Source organism: Scyliorhinus torazame, chromosome 10 (assembly GCF_047496885.1).
Source record: "Scyliorhinus torazame isolate Kashiwa2021f chromosome 10, sScyTor2.1, whole genome shotgun sequence".
In the NCBI taxonomy this organism is placed as follows: domain Eukaryota; kingdom Metazoa; phylum Chordata; class Chondrichthyes; order Carcharhiniformes; family Scyliorhinidae; genus Scyliorhinus; species Scyliorhinus torazame.
Window position 1 is genome coordinate 188,582,835 of NC_092716.1, and position 17,425 is coordinate 188,600,259.

The 17,425-nt window shown below is 49.1% G+C and overlaps 1 protein-coding gene across 3 annotated transcripts in view; it reads right to left on the reverse strand.

Moving 5' to 3' along the window:
- Positions 1 to 17,425, reverse strand: part of mrvi1 (murine retrovirus integration site 1 homolog) — a 317,269-nt gene that overhangs the window by 246,681 nt on the left and 53,163 nt on the right. The window contains exon 1 of one of the 3 annotated variants that reach the window (XM_072466160.1): positions 6,442 to 6,549. The exons of the other annotated variants lie outside the window; for them this stretch is intronic. The gene's annotated coding sequence lies outside the window, so the exon portion shown is untranslated. Of the gene's footprint in view, positions 1 to 6,441; positions 6,550 to 17,425 lie in introns of those variants that run through there. 3 annotated transcript variants of the gene reach the window in all.

Genomic DNA, 17,425 nt, shown 5'->3' on the forward strand with positions numbered 1-17,425 from the left:
CCTTGGACAAGGTCCCTCAAGGCAGACTGGTACAAAAGGTGAAGTCACACAGGATCAGAGGTGAGCTGGCAAGATGGATACAGAACTGACTAGGTCATAGAAGGCGGAGGGTAGCAATGGAAGGGTGCTTTTCTGATTGGAGGGCTGTGACTAGTGGTGTTCCGCAGGGATCAGTGCTGGGACCTTTGCTGTTCGTAGTATATATAAATGATTTGGAGGAAAATGTAACTGGTCTGATTAGTAAGTTTGCGGACGACACAAAGGTTGGTGGAATTGCGAATAACGATGAGGACTGTCAGAGGATACAGCAGGATTTAGATCGTTTGGAGACTTGGGCGGAGAGATGGCAGATGGAGTTTAATCCGGACAAATGTGAGGTAATGCATTTTGGAAGGTCTAATACAAGTAGGGAATATACAGTGAATGGTAGAACCCTCAAGAGTATTGACAGTCAGAGAGATCTTGGTGTAAAGGTCCACAGGTCACTGAAAGGGGCAACACAGGTTGAGAAGGTAGTCAAGAAGGCAGACGGCATGCTTGCCTTGATTAACCGGGGCAGTGAGTATACAAATTGGCAAGTCATCTTGCAGCTGTATAGAATCTTAGTTAGGCCACACTTGGAGTATAGTGTTCAATTCTGGTCGCCACACTACCAGAAGGATGTGGAGGCTTTGGACAGGGTGCAGAAGAGATTTACCAGGATGTTGCCTGGTATGGAGGGCATTAGCTATGAGGAGAGGTTGAATAAACTTGGTTTGTTCTCACTGGAACAAAGGAGGTTGAGGGGCGACCTGATAGAGGTCTTCAAAATTATGAGGGGCATAGACCCGAGTGGATAGTCAGAGGCTTTTTCCCAGGGTAGAGAGATCAATTACTAGGGGCCATAGGTTTAAGGTGCGAGGGGCAAGGTTTAGAGGAGATGTACGATGCAAGTTTTTTTACATAGAGGGTAGTGGGTGCCTGGAACTCACTGCCAGAGGAGGTGGTGGAAGCAGGGACGACAGTGATGTTTAAGGGGCATCTTGACAAATACATGAATAGGATGGGAATAGAGGGATGCAGACCCCGGAAATGTCGAGGATTTTAGTTTAGATGGGCAGCATGGTCGGCGCAGACTTGGAGGGCCCAAGGGCCTGTTCCTGTGCTGTACTTTTATTTGTTCTTTGAGTGGAGGGGTGGATGAAGGAAAAGGGGTTAGAGGAATATGGAAACAAGGTAGGAAAATGTGCTTGGAACTATTTGCTCATTTGGAAGGTAAATGCCAACATGGACTGGATGGGCCAAATGGTCTGTTTCTGTGTTGTGACTGCTATTTATTCTCCCCTAGGTAGCATCTCAATTATTTGAGGGTTGCTGAACCATTGTTTATATTACCAAAGGGCAGGTCGAGAAGGCAGGCTCAAGTGTACCTCTACCAAAACAGGGATCAAGCTATTCTGAACCACATTCTAGCTGACTTGCCAACTGAGCTAACCAGCCCCCATAGTGAGATGTATGTCTATTTAATTCTATAGCATAAAATTATGAGCATACTTAGTCAGGGCACAATTTTTCTTTGCTCTTATTATGATGTTACCAGGCCATGTCTGAACATATTCTAAAACTACATATTGTCCAATAGGGGATCTAGAAGAAACCTCTTTGCCCAGAGAGTGGTGAGAATGTGGAACCCGCTATCACAGGGAGTGATTGAGGCAAATAGTATTGGTGTATTTAAGAGGAAGTTAGATAAGCACAATAGTGAGAAGGTAATCAAAGGATTTTCTGCTCGAGTGAGATGAAGTTAGGAGGGAAGAGGCTCATGTGGAGCATAAATACAGGCATGGTTGATCTAAATGGCCTATATCTGTGTATTAATTTGATGTAATTCTATACTTGATTCTATGAACTACCTGCAGTTAATTCTCACTGTTTAACTGAAGGAAGGAGAAACCAGTTGAGCAAACTAATTGTTTCAAAAGCACTAGAAGTCAACAAAAGTATAAAACTGAACGGACCCCTTGGCTGCAACCGAGGCACTGACTGAGGACACAATGAAAGCATATGGTTGATTCTACAAAGCACCCCTCACTAACATCTGTAAACTTGTGCCAACATTGCGAGAGCGGTCCCATGGGCTAGCAGTCTGACATAGTCATACTCACGAAACATTACAGCCAATGCCGCAGACTCCTCATCCCTGGTTGTGTCCTATCCCACCAGCAGGCCATATCCACAAATGTGGCGACACAGTGGTATAAGGGTTGAAGTGAGCTGCTCTGGAGTTCATGGCAAATATCAGCAAGAAAATCTCACCTGCTGATTACCACTCACTACTCTCCCTCAGCTAATGAATCAGTGCTCCCCAGTGTTGAATACCACTTGGGAGAAGCACTGAGGGCAGCAAGGACACAGAATGGACTCTGGGCAGGGGAACTTCAAAGTCCATCATCAAGAGTGGTTCGGTCGCATCATTCCTGAATGGACTGGCTGAATCCTGAAGGGTATATCTGCCAGACAGAGCATGCGGCAGGTAGTGAGGGAACTAACAAAAGGGAACAACCTACTTGAACTTGTTCTTAACAATCCAACTGTTGCAGATTCATGATCCATGATGGTATTGGTATTTTATAGGATCTCATAGAAACCTATAAAATTCTAACAAGATTAGATAGGATGTTCCCGATGGTGGGCGTGTCCAAAACCAGGGGTCACAGTCTGAGGATACGGGGTAGACCATTTAGGACAGAGATGAGGAGAAATATCTTCACCCAGAGAGTGGTCGGCCTGTGGAATTTGTTACCACAGGAAATAGTTGAGCAGTTAGCTGTAGCACTTAGGGCGAAGGTGATCAAAGGATCTGGGGGAAAGCAGGATTAAACTATTGAGTTGGATGATCAGCCACGGTCATAATGAATGGTGGAGTGGGCTCAAAGGGCCGAATGGTCTCCTCCTGCTCTTATTTTCCATGTTTCGATGGTAGGACTGACCATCACACTATCCTTATGGAGACAAAGTTCCATCTTCACACTGCAGGCATCCTCTGCTGTGCTAAAAGGAGCAGATTCAGAACAGATCAAGCAGTTGAAGACTGGGCATCCATGAGGCACTGTGCTCCAATGGCAGCAGCAGAGATTATTCAATCACAGTCTGTAACCTCATGGTCCAGCATATCCCTCATTATCCCTCATTATAATCAAGTCAGGAATTCAACCCCAATTTAATAGGGAGTGCAGGAGAGCATGCCAGGAGCAGCATCAGGTATATCTAAAAATGAGGGCTTAACCTGGTGAAGCTACAACATAGGACAACATGCATTCTAAATGGTAGAAGCAGGATGTTAAAGACAGAGCAAAGTGATCCCACAATCAGCAGGTCAGATAAATGCTTTGTCACACCTAGTTGTGAATGGTGATGGAGAATCCCCATTCTCAATGATGACAGAGCCCAGCACATCAGTGCAAAAGACAAGGCTGAAACATTTGCAACCATCTTCAGCCAGAAGTGCCGAGTAGATGATCCAACTGAGGTTCCCAGCATCACAGAGGCCAGTCCTCAGCCAATTTCATTCATTCCATGCGATATTAAGAAATGGCTGAAGGCACTGGAGACTACAAAGGCTATGGGTCCTGACAACACCTGTCTGTAATGCTAAAGACCTGGTGCTCCAGAACCAACTGCACCGTTAGCCAAGCTGTTCCGGTTGTTCCAGTACAACTATAACATTCTATCTGGCAATGTGGAAATTTGCCCAACATGCCTGTACACAAAAAGCAGGAAAATCAAATCTGGCCAAAGGTTGGAATCATATCGAACATAAAGCGAGATGGTTGTGTTTTCTGAGGACCAATCATCTCAGCTCCTGAACAATGCCGCAGGAATTCTTCACAAGCAACCGTCTACAGCTGCTTTAACAATTACCTTTCCTCCATCATAAGGTCAAAAGCAGATAAGTTTGCTGAGAATAGTGTTTTTGACACATGGGCCGGGATTCTCTGACCTCCCGCCGGGTCAGAAAATCCCCGGTGGGAGACGCGAATCCCACCCCACCGCCCGATGCCGGCTGCCCTATTCTCTGGCACTGTTTGTTGGGTGGCAGCGGGATTCCCGCCACGCCGGTCGGGGGCCGTTGACAGCGACCGCCCCCCGGCGATTCTCCGGGCCCCGATGGGCCGAGCGGCCATCCAGTTTTGTCCAGTCCCGCCGGCGTGAATTACTCACCTCACGCACGGCGGGACCTGGCAGGTAAGTGTACAGGGGCGGTCCTCGGGGGTGGGTGGGGGGGGTGGGGGGATCTGACCCCTGTGGGGGGGTGGGGGAGCACAGTGGCCTGGCCCGCGAATGGGGCCTACCAATCTGCGGACGGGCTTGTTGCATGGGGGACTTCTTTCCTCCGCGCCGGGCCCCTGTAGGGCTCCGCCATATTGCCTGGGGGCCGGCAAGGAGAAGAGAACCCCCGCTCATGCACGGAAATACACCAGCCAGCCTACGCATACGTGGAAATATGCCCGCCGGTCCGCGCATATGCGAGATTATACCGGCTGTTTCGTGCATGCGCGAAGTGGCACCGGCCCTTTGGTGCCAGCTGGAGCGGCGCCAACCCCTCCAGCGTCAACCTAGCCCCTGAAAGTTTGGAGAATTCCTCACTTTCGGGGGCTGTTGACGCCGGAGTGGTTGGCGCCGGTTTTCCCGCTGGCGTGCGGACTTCATCCCCAGAAGGGAGTATCCCGGCCATGGTTTTTGAGGGGTCTGCCCGCAACTATTGAAGCACCAGGGGAAATGCTGTTTGTTATTGGTAACACCCGATCCAAACATCTTAAGCATTTGATTTTTAACTCAACTGGAGGGGTTCTGAATCAATAATACAGAAAATGGCAGCAAATCATTTTTTTTGAGATTCAATAGATTGATACCTGGGATGAGCAGGTTGTCTAATGAGAATAGGTTGGACAGGCTGAGCTTGTTTACACTGGAATTTAGCCAAGTGAGAGGTAACTTGATTGAAGTATATAAGATCCTGAATGGTCTTGACAAGGTGGACATGGAAAGGATGTTCCCTCTTGTGGGTGAGTCCAGATTTGGGGGGAGAGAGACTCTATTTTTATATTCGGGTCGTCCTATTAGGACAGAGATGAGGAGAATTGTTTTCTATCAGAGGTTGGTGCGACTTGGAACTCTGCCTCAAAAGACAGTGGAGGTGGAGTTAATGAATATTTTTAGGGTGAAGATAGATAAATTCTTGTTTGGCAAGGTTGTCGAGGGTACATAGGACTTGAAACACAAGCAGATCTTCTTATCAAATGGTGGAGCAGGCTTGAAGGAGCAAATGGCCTGTGACTGCTCCTATTTCATATGTTCATAACTTTCTGAAAGGAATTCACACATATTTGCAGTGATAATTTGTGGAGGTTATGGAATAAGAGCAGGGGGTTGGGGACTAGATAGCTCTTTTAAAGAACCAGTGCAGGCACGATGGACTGAATGGTCCCCACCTGTGCTGTAAGATTCTATGATTCTCATTTCCTATAAAGTGCTAGCAAGTATGCCAGAAAATCCAGGGAAATACATGTGAGAAGTTAGGAATGAAGAACTTACCCAGCACCCTAACAAACTTCGAGCATCTGAACCCAGTCACTGGCCAGTGAAATCCTTGGATTGTGCTCTCTTACCCAGCAACAACCCCCAACACCAACTGGTGTTCAGGCGGTTCTGTACTGACCAATGACCCAACCTGGTACCTTCGAGGTTGCGTGTAACCCAGCCACTCACTTGACGAACCCGCTGAACTATCGCGACATGGGAGCGGTACACTGCAACAGGATGTTGATACAAGTGAGTATCCTCACATTAACATTGCAATCCTTTGTTATAAATTCTTGGGGTGGAATTTTACGCCGCAAGGATTTTAAGATCCCGCCAAAGTCAATGGATCTTTGAATGGCTCGCTGCATTTTACAGCCCCACCCCCTACCGCGACAGGGCCATAACATTCCGCCCTTGTGCACAGAGATGAGCCCTGGCACCAAACCAGGTGTCGCTAAAAAGACAGAAAAGAAATCCTGGATAGGTAACACACAATCTAGCTGAAAGAGGCAACGTCTCCAGGTGGCTTTGCCCCATTCGCATTCCTGTACAGTCCTCTTAAAGTTCACAGCATGGTTATGCAGCAGAGAACAGTACCTGCAAGTCTCTCCATAAAGAACAACCTTCATTGTCATATTTTTGCTGTTTCTCCCTTTGTTGTCACCCAGCATCAACAAAGACTCCCAGAAGATTGCAACACACTTGACAATGCACACAGCTACTAAACCACATGAGAAAGTTAACCACTTTTTTAAAAAACAGCTTAACTACTACGTGCAGCTAATTAATTCCATTGCCAAGATCTTATCTTTAAAAGCTGAAGGCTGCTTTTAGTATACCTACAATTTCTTTTCCAAACTTCTGGTAAAGGTACTGTACCTTGTCTGCAGCAAATGACACAAAAAGCTCAAGTCTGCTCACAGTCGGTGGAATCAAACCCCTCAGATCCTGGTTATTTGGATCACCCTGCGTACACACAACTGAGTGACAGACTAATTCCTGCTATTCTGAGCCCAGCCTCTCTCTCACTCCTGGGAGCTTTTACCATTTAAGGTCAATGTTCCATCTGGTCTTTCTGGCTCTCTCTCGCTCTCTCTTTCTCTCTGTCTCTCTTGCTGTTTCAGTCTGTGTCTCCCCTTCTCCCTGTCTCTCTTTGTGTCTAACCCACTCGCTCCATTCTCTCTATCTGTCTCTCCTTTTCCCTCTTGCTCTGACCCCCCCTGAACATCTCTCTCTCTCTCTCTCTGTCCCTCCCTCTTCCTCTCTCTGTCTCTCTCCTTTGCTGTCTCCGTGACTCCCCTCTCATTCCCCCTGCCTTTGTTACTCATGCATTATTTTCCTGTCTCTGTCCCCTTACACTGTCTCTCTGTCACTCTCTCTCTCTCTCACACTGTGCCTTTCTCTCTCTATCTCCCCCCCCCCTCCCCTCACCCTTTCCCTCCATCGCCCTCTCCCTCGCTCCAGGCCCCTCAATCTAAACTACCTAAAGAAATGTTTTTAAAGTTTAAGCAACAGGCTCATGCAGCAAATCTGTTTCACTTTGAAGATCAAAATAATGCTCCATAATTTAGAATGTTCACTTCCGTTTTTTTTTTACTGAAGTTAAGCTCATTGAAGCGAATGACTTCAGTCGTGCTTTTCATTCCTGAGGGCTCAGACTGCCCCAGGGTTCAGTCTCACGAGCGTGAGCCACAGGACCCCAAGTGCCCATTCTTCATGCGTGAGACTGGACTGACAGCACGTTAATTGACAGCATGGGGTGGGACTGCCTGATCTTGGCACCGTATGCACCCTCCAACAGAAAACACTGGAAAACCACCGGCAGCAGCATGATTGGTGCATCCGCAGTATCCCATCCAGACTCAGGCATGTTGGGCAGAATTCTCCCATGTTACCACAGACAGGATCAATGGCAGGCGATTGGGAGGGGGGGAGAATTGAACGGGGAGCCCAAAAATCGGGTTCACGCTGTTTCAATATGACACACGGGTATGATGGCAAGAGAGGCACCACCAAGCCCATCCTGCCATGGAAGATGGCAGAAACCCCCGAGGTTCATAATTTATGATGCTGGGGATGGAAGATGTGGCGGGAAACACAGGCCCACTACGGAACTTGGTCCAGGATGGAAGAATGCTGCCGATTGTTGTGTGCTAGCTGTCAGCAATGGAAGGGTGCAAAGGTAAAGAAAATTACAAACAATGAATTACTTCTTGAAGTGCAGTCAGTTTTATAATCTAGGAAATCACAACTAAGTGCAGGACTAAGGGAGCGGTGCACTGGTCAAGGGGCAGTACCGAAGGAGGGCTGTGATGCACGATCAATTACACAAAGATGAGAGTTGAATATAACTGAGGCTTTATTGCTCTAAGATGTGTGGCCTCCCACAGCAGCTGGCGAAATGGCTGCTGCATGGAGGACACACATATTTATACTCTGCCTACTGGGCGGAGCCAGCAGGCAGGGACTACCGTCGTACCTGTAGTACAGGTCCATAAGACCATAAGACATAGGAGCGGAAGTAAGGCCATTCGGCCCATCGAGTCCACTCCACCATTCAATCATGGCTGATTTCAACTCCATTTACCCGCTCTCTCTCCATAGCCCTTAATTCCTCGAGAAATCAAGAATTTATCAACTTCTGTCTTAAAGACACTCAACGTCCCGGCCTCCACTGCCCTCTGTGGCAATGAATTCCACAGACCCACCACTCTCTGGCTGAAGAAATTTCTCCTCATCTCTGTTCTAAAGTGACTCCCTTTTATTCTAAGGCTGTGCCCCCGGGTCCTAGTCTCCCCTGCTAATGGAAACAACTTCCCTACGTCCACCCTATCTAAGCCATTCATTATCTTGTAAGTTTCTATTAGATCTCCCCTCAACCTCCTAAACTCCAATGAATATAATCCCAGGATCCTCAGACGTTCATCGAATGTTAGGCCTACCATTCCTGGGATCATCCGTGTGAATCTCCGCTGGACCCGCTCCAGTGCCAGTATGTCCTTCCTGAGGTGTGGGGCCCAAAATTGCTCACAGTATTCTAAATGGGGCCTAACTAATGCTTTATAAAGCTTCAGAAGTACATCCCTGCTTTTATATTCCAAGCCTCTTGAGATGAATGACAACATTGCATTTGCTTTCTTAATTACGGACTCAACCTGCAAGTTTACCTTTAGAGAATCCTGGACTAGGACTCCCAAGTCCCTTTGCACTTCAGCATTATGAATTTTGTCACCGTTTAGAAAATAGTCCATGCCTCTATTCTTTTTTCCAAAGTGCAAGACCTCGCACTTGCCCACGTTGAATTTCATCAGCCATTTCTTGGACCACTGTCCTAAACTGTCTAAATCTTTCTGCAGCCTCCCCACCTCCTCCATACTACCTGCCCCATCACCTATCTTTGTATCATCGGCAAACTTAGCCAGAATGCCCCCAGTCCCATCATCTAGATCGTTAATATATAAAGAGAACAGCTGTGGCCCCAACACTGAACCCTGCGGGACACCACTCGTCACCGGTTGCCATTCCGAAAAAGAACCTTTTATCCCAACTCTCTGCCTTCTGCCTGACAGCCAATCGTCAATCCATGTTAGTACCTTGCCTCGAATACCATGGGCCCTTATTTTACTCAGCAGTCTCCCGTGAGGCACCTTATCAAAGGCCTTTTGGAAGTCAAGATAGATAACATCCATTGGCTCTCCTTGGTCTAACCTATTTGTTATCTCTTCAAAGAATTCTAACAGGTTTGTCAGGCATGACCTCCCCTTACTAAATCCATGCTGACTTGTCCTAATCTGACCCTGCACTTCCAAGAATTTAGAAATCTCATCCTTAACAATGGATTCTAGAATCTTGCCAACAACCGAGGTTAGGCTAATTGGCCTATAATTTTCCATCTTTTTCCTTGTTCCCTTCTTGAACAGGGGGGTTACAACAGCGATTTTCCAATCCTCTGGGACTTTCCCTGACTCCAGGTCCTACCGTACATCACCTAATATAGGTGCAACAGTGGTTTACCACATTCACCCCCTGTTAAAATTGAGTCCGGCAGTGGGTGGTGGAGAATTACATACATCAACTGAATTTTACATGTACAATTTGTGTGAGAAAAAAAATGTCTTTTGAAGTCCAGTGGATGAGTTAGAGATTCAACCGATCCGGGGCCTTGATGTGCCGCTGGGAGCGACGCAGTGGTGGCGGCGATGCCAATGCTGGTCTGGTCTTCGGTGACTCCGGGAGAGTGCCGTAATCCTCTTCATCCTCGGGCGTGGGCAGGGGGAGGTCGGATGGTCCTGGGGGGGTTGCTGCTGGGAGCGCCGGGCGCGGGGAGGGTGGCGCCGGGCCGGAGGGGTGTGTGTGTGTGGAACCTGCTTGTGCCAGGTCCCTGAGGGAGACAGTATCCTGGCGGCCGTCGGGGTATTCCACGTAGGCATACTGGGGGTTTGCATGGAGCAACTGCACACTCTCCACCAACGGGTCCGCCTTGTGGAGTCGGACGTGCCTACGGAGGATGGGTCCTGGAGCTGCGAGCCAAGTCGGGAGCGACACCCCGGATGTGGACGTCCTGGGGAAGACAAAGAGATGTTCATGGGGTGTGTTGTTAGTGGTGGTGCAGAGTAGTGACTGAATGGAGTGTAGTGCATCAGGGAGGACCTCCTGCCAGCGGGAGGCACGGAGGTTCCTGGACCATAGGGCCAGTTGGACGGCCCTCCATACCGTCCCATTCTCCCTCTCTACCTGTCCGTTTCCCCGGGGGTTATAGCTTGTCATCCTGCTGAAGGCAATACCCCTGCTGAGCAGGAACTGACGCAGCTCATCACTCATGAATGAGGATCCCCTGTCACTGTGGATGCAGGCGGGGAAACCGAGCAGAGCGAAGATTGTGTTGAGGGCTTTGATGACGGTGGCAGACGTCATGTCGGGGCATGGGATGGCGAAGGGGAATCTGGAGTACTCATCGATCACATGAGAATATATGTGTTACGGTCGGTGGAGGGGAGGGGCCCTTTGAAATCCACGCTGAGGCGCTCAAAGGGGTGGGAGGCCTTCACCAGGTGCGCACAGTCCAGCTGGTAGAAGTATGGCTTACACTCCGCACAGACCTGGCAGTCCCTGGTGATTGTCCGTACTTACAGACGGAGTAGGGCAGATTGTGGGCCTTTATAAAATGGTACAACCGTGTGACTCCCGGGTGACAAAGGCTGTCGTGCAGGGCCCGGAGTCGGTCTACTTGTGCGCTGGCACATGTACCTCGGGATAGGGTGTCTGGGGCTTGTTGAGCTTGCCGGGGCGATACAAAATCTCGTAATTGTAGGTGGAGAGCTCGATCTTATCATTCTTGATCTTGCCCTGCTGTATGTTATTGAACATGAAGGCTACCGACCGTTGGTCAGTGAGGAGAGTGAATCTCCTGACGGCCAGGTAATGCCTCCAATGTCGCACAGCTTCAACGATAGCTTGCGCCTCTTTTTCGACGGATGAGTGCCGAATTTCTGAGGCCTGAAGGGTGCAGGAAAAGAATGCCACGGGTCTGCCTGCCGGAATGAGGGTGGCGGCTAGAGCGACGTCTGATGCGTCGCTCTCCACTTGAAAGGGCAGCGTCTCGTCTACTGCGTGCATCCCGGCCTTGGCGATATTGGCTCTGACACAGGCGAAGGCCTGTTGAGCCTCGGCCGTCAGGGGAAAATGGGTGAACTGTATGAATGGGCGGGCCTTGTCCGCATAGTTTGGGACCCACTGGGGGTAATATGAAAAGAACCCCAGGCAGCGTTTGAGGGCCTTGGGGAAGTGGGGGAGGAGGAGCTCCATGAGGGGGCGCATGCGGTCGTGATCGGGCCCCAGAACTCCGTTCTGGACCACATAGCCGAGGATGGCTAAGCAGTTTGCGCTGAACGCGCACTTCTCCTTGTTGTAGGTGAGGTTTAGGAGAGTGGCGGTGTGGAGAAATTTGGCAAGGTTGGCATCGTGGTCCTGCTGATCATGGCCGCAGATGGTGCCTTTGTCTAGGTACGGAAAGGTGGCCCGCAAACCGTACCGGTCGACCATTCGGTCCATCTCCCTTTGGAAGACCGAGACTCTGTTGGTGACGCGAAGGGAACCCTGAGGCAGTGATAGAGGTGACCGTCTGCCTGGAAGGCAGTGTATGGATGGTCCGCTTTACGGATGGGGAGCCTGTGGTAGGCGGATTTGAGGGGCTACGCGTCGAGCTGCGTGTACCAATTGATGGTCTGGCTATAGTCCACGACCATTCTGTGTTTCTCCACAGTTTTAACCACTACCACTTGGGCTCTCCAGGGGCTGTTGCTGGCCTCGATGATGCCTTCCCGAAACAGCCGCTGGACCTCAGACTTGATGAAGGTCCTGTCCTGGGTGCTGTACTGACTGCTCCTAATGGCGACGGGTTTGCAATCCGGGGTTAGATTTGCGAAGACGGAAGGAGGATCGACCTTTAGGGTCGCGAGGCCGCACACAATAAGGGGTGGTAGGGGCCCGCCGAATTTCAGGGTTATGCTCTGGAGGTTACACTGGAAGTACAGGCCGAGTAGTAGGGCAGCGCAGAGATTAGGGAGGACGTAGAGGCGGAAGCCACTGAATTCTATGCTGACCCTGAGTGTGACCGTACAGTACACCCAGATCGCCACAGAATGGGATCTGGAGGCCAGGGAGATTCTTTGATTGGCGGGGTGTACCGTGTGGGAGCAGCGCCTTACCGTATCCGGGTGGATGAAGCTTTCGGTGCTCCCGGAGTCCAGCAGGCAAGAGGTCACGTGTCCATCGATTTTAACGCTGGTCGATGTTGTAGCCAGTTTGTGCGGACGAGACTGGTCGATGGTCACTGAGGCGAGTTGTGGTTGGTCGTCGCTGTTGTCGGATGATGGGGTCCCTGGGGGGCACGGGTCCTGGAACGCTGGTGGTGCCCATATGCCTTGGGGGAGCCAAAATGGCGGCGCCTGGCGATCTTGGGGAGCACAAAATTAAGGCGCCCATGGGCCGCACGTGTTGCGTGGAGGGGAAGATGCGGCGCCCACTGGCCGCACTTGGTCTGAGGGGGAGAAGATGGCGGCGCCCACTGGCCACGTGTGGTCTGAGGGGGAGAAGATGGTGATGCCCACTGGCCGCATGTGGTCCGGGGAGGTGAAGATGGCGGCGCCCATTGTCCGTAAACGTGGAGGGTGGGGGCGATAGCGGCGACTGCGCTGGCCTGGCACACCGCGGCGAAGTGCCCCTTCTTACCGCAAGCCTTACGAAGGGCAGCGCGGGCCGGGCAGCGTTGGCGGGGGTGTTTCTGCTGGCCACAAAAGTAACATTGGGGACCCCCCGGGTTTCGCGGGCTGGCGCGTGGCACAGGTGTATTGGCTGGGTAAGGCTTACACTGGGGCAGCCGTGTGTGGGGTCCACGATGCGTAGGAGGGGTGGGCTGCGCGGCTGGCGGTGTAGGCCTGGATATTGCGCGAGGCGACCGTCATAGAGAGCGCTAGCTTCTTTGTCTCTGTGAGATCAAGTGTGGCCCCCTCTAGAAGTCGCTAGCGTATGAGTTCTGACCCAATCCCCATAACAAAAGCGTCCCGCATAAGGAGGTTTGAATGTTCCATGGCCGTAATGGCCTGACAGTCACAGTCCCGGGCTAGTGAGATTAGGGCCCGCCAGAGTCTTCTATGGACTCACCAGGGAGTTGAGAGCGAGTGGCGAGTATGTGCCTAGCGAAGAGCGTGTTCGTCTTCGGGGCGTAATTTTCTTTGAGTAGCGTCATGGCTTTGGCATAGTTTGGCGCATCCTGGATCAGCGGAAAAACGGTTGGAGCTCAACCTCGAGTACAGTATCTGTATTTTCTGAGCCTCCGGAACAGGGCTTGGCGCCGAGTTAATGTACGCCTCGAAACAAGCTAGCCAGTGCTGAAAGTCCTTTTCGGCGTCGCTTGATTGCGGATCCAACTGCAGGCGATCCAGCTTGATACGGAGGTCCACCTTCTGAAAATCTTAGAGCAATAAATTGATGCACGATCAATTGCACAAAGACGAGAGTTGAATACAACTGAGGCTTTATTGCTCTAAGGTGTGTGGCCTGCCACAGCAGCTGGCGAAATGGCTGCTGCACGGAGGACACAGATATTTATATTCCGCCTACTGGGCGGAGCCAGCAGGCAGGGATTACTGTCGTACCTGTAGTACAGGTCCTACCATACATCACCTAATATAGGTGCAACAGTGGTTTATCGCAGGCTGCAATATTGTAGGATTAGTGCTGAAGGAGTGCTGAAATGTCAGAGGGGTAATACTGAAAGAGCACTGCACTGTCAGAGGGTTAGTACTAAGGGAGTGCGGCAATTTCGGAGGGTCAGTACTGTGATTGTGCTGCACTTTCAGAGGGGCAGTACTGAGGAAGTACGGTTCCATCACAGTCAGTACTGTTGAAGCACTGCACTGTGGGAGAGCCAGTGCAGAGGGAGCGCTATACTGCTGGAAGCGCCATACTAAGGAAGTACAGCACTGAAGGAGGGCCAGTACTGATGGAGCGCTGCACTGTCAGGGCCTCAATACTGTGGAGTACAAATTGTTGGAGGGGCAATGGGAACACTGCATGGTCGGAGCGGCAGACTAAGGGAGCATTCAGCCCTCAGAAGGTCAGTATTGAGGGATTGCTGCAATTAGAAAGGATCAGTACTGAGGACGCACAACATTGTCGGAGGGGTTGTACTGAGGGAGTGATGCCCTGATGGAGGGTCAGTATAGAAGGAAAGTTCACTGTCAGAGGGTCAGGGCTGAGGGAGCACTGTATTGTTGGAGGGGTAGTACTGAGGGAACACCGCACGGTTGGAAGATCAGTACTGAGGGAGCGCTGCTGTACTGTCTGAGGGTCAGTGCTGACGAGTGCTGTAATGTTGGAGGATCAATAACGAGGGAGCGATGTACTATCGGAGGTGAAGTACTGAGGGAGTACAGCACTGAAGGAAGGTCAGTACTGAGGAACCACTGCACTGTTGGAGCTCAGTGTTGAGGGGATGCTGCACTATCGGAGGGTCAGTACTATGGAAGCTCTGCAATATCAGAGGATCAATATTGAAGAGACTTTCTGAAGGCCAGTCTCAAGAATGATGGTGGTTAGAACTATCAGCATGTGACCAATTGCAGCCATTATATCAGACCAGCAAAGGTCCATTTTGCAAAACCGATTTTAAACAAGAGAATATGGAAGACAGACAGGTTCTTGAGATTTTATTGCTACAGCCCTTGTTGGCATGGCAATTTAAATACGTTTTCTCTATCCATTTTCTTCACAAAATCAAGTGCATCATCATAGGTAAAATCTTGTAAAGATGCATTCTCAATCGTCAATATTGCTGAACTTGTCAAACGTTCCTGACTCATCGTACTTCTCAAATAATTTTTTACTCTCTTCATGACAGAAAAGGAATGATCACGGGAAACATTTGTGACAGGTATTGTTAAAAATATTTTCAGAATTATTTCCACATTTGGAAAGGTTGCCTGCAAACTATCACATACAAGTCTGACAAATCAGCTGGTGATTTTAACACAAAGCTCATCATTATCAATTAAATGAATAAATTGTTTCACTTCATCTTCAAGAAGATTTGCGTCTATGTCCTCCTGGTAGATTTCACTTTATTTATTACTGCAGTGGCTTTTAGCATTCTCATCCAAACATCTGTTGAAAAGCACGCAAAATAAATCAACAATTTTCTTCAGAGATTCACCTCTACTCTGCAATTGCCTCATTAGTGTGTCACAAATAAAATTGACAGTCTTAACGGTGACATTCTCTTTCCCTTTTAAAGTGATCTCATTGTCTCTAGTTTCATCAAAAAATAACTTCCTGCATCTTGTATGCTTCTCATCATCCTTGGAGCCTGTATCTTCAGTTAATGTTAATTCCTCTGCTTTCACCCAGCTATAGTCATTTTGAACTTCCATGGCAAAACTTTTAACTGAGGCTAACAATTGTGTAGCATTTAATAAAGACATCAATTCTTTGAAGTAAACAGTTCCACAAAACAGTAAAAACAGCAATATCACACCTTTGAAACTTCTCTGCTAAGGATTTTGATCAGCTTTCGCACGTGTTATTTTTAAAATTTGATATGGCTATGTCAAATAAGGTTTCCTTTATATCAGCAAAGTTAATTTTCAAAGCCAAAACAGCATTTGCATGAGTGGACCACCTGGTGCCACAAATTCTTTTGTATATCAAATGTTTTGCATTTGCCTGCTCCAAGCGTGATTGGAACATATTCCACTGATGCGTGGAAACCAAAAAAAGACATACACATTTTGAACAAAGTCAAAAGAATGTACAACTGCCTCACAGGATTCAGATGCAGCATTGCAGATTAAATTCAAGGAGTGACGAACATGGGATGAATAATGCACAGGGCTTGCATTGTTCAGTCTTGCTTGTAGATCTGAATATTTTTCTGTCATATTTGCAGCATCATTGAAGCTCCGCACACGACAATTTTTGATGTTCAAACCTAAATTTGCAATGATTTCCAGAACAGTTGTCTCCAGACACTCATAAGTGTGGGAATGTAGCTGAACAAAACAAAGAAATTGTTCTACAACTTCACCATCACTGGTCACATATCTTAAAATTAATGTTAATTGGCCACATGACTCAAATATTGAGCCAACAACGCAGAAATAATTTGTCCAGAAAATTTACATCTTTGAACGAACGTACACCAGAGGCGGGATTCTCCCGAATCCCCGCGATGGACCGATGCCGGCGTAAAAAGCGGTGCGAACCACTCCGGGGTCGGGCCGACCAGAAGTTGCGGAATCCTCCGCACCTCCAGGGGCTAGGCTGGTACCGGAGGGGTTGGCGCCGTGCCAACTGGCGGCGAAGGGCCGGTGCAAGTTAGCGCATGCGCAGAACCGCCGGCGTGGTTCCGCGCATGCACAGACCGGCCGGTGTATTCTAGCGCATGTGCAGGGGGGTGTTTTCTCCGCGCCGGCCATGGTAGAGCCCTACAGAGGCTGGCGCGGAAGGAAGGAATGCCCCACGGCACAGGCCCGCCCGCAAATCGGTTGGGGCACCAGTACTGAAGGGGCGCAACACTGTCAGAGGAGCAGGACTGAGAGAACGTGTTGTCGGAGGCTCAGTGCTGTGGGAGAGCTGCACTATTAAGGTGAAGGGGGAATTGTACTGTTGGAAGGGCAGTAATGAGGGGGCGCTGCAGCACCGGAGGTCAGTACTGGGGGAGGACCACACTGTCACAGGTCAGTATTGAGAGTTGCACTGTCGGGGACTTAGTAATTAAGGAGCATTGTAGTTTTGAAGGTTGACTAGATTACAACTGATGCTGTCTTTTGGATGAGATGTTAAACCAAGATCCATCTGCACTCTCAGCTGGATGCAAAAGATCCTGTGGCACTATTGGAAGATGAGATCTGCTAACTCGACGCAGAGTTGAACAGGTATGCTTCAGTAACACAATTGGCCATTAAATTGAATGATATGGGGAACTGAAAGGCAGTTCTTTACTTTTAGCTTTCTGACTTTCTGTAGATTTTTATCGTGCAAGTGCTTATAAATTATTTCACAAGCTGGTTAAAAGTTGATAAAAAGCTGTGGTTAGGACAGACCAGTGATGTGGTATGAAATGTGACACATGTGAGTCCCTCATCTACAACAGGATATGAGCGAGTCAGACGCAAAGCCTCTTTTTTGCAAACAGATTGACGTAAAATCATCAGCCCAAGTCAAAGAGCAATAACCCTGAGATGGGTCAGAATTTAGTTTTTTAGGAATCTAAACGTGTTTCATGCACTTTTTGAACAGAATGTCCAATCTCACAAATTAATGAAAAACTAGTCTTGCACAGTGCAGAGAGGAAGAGAAACTTATC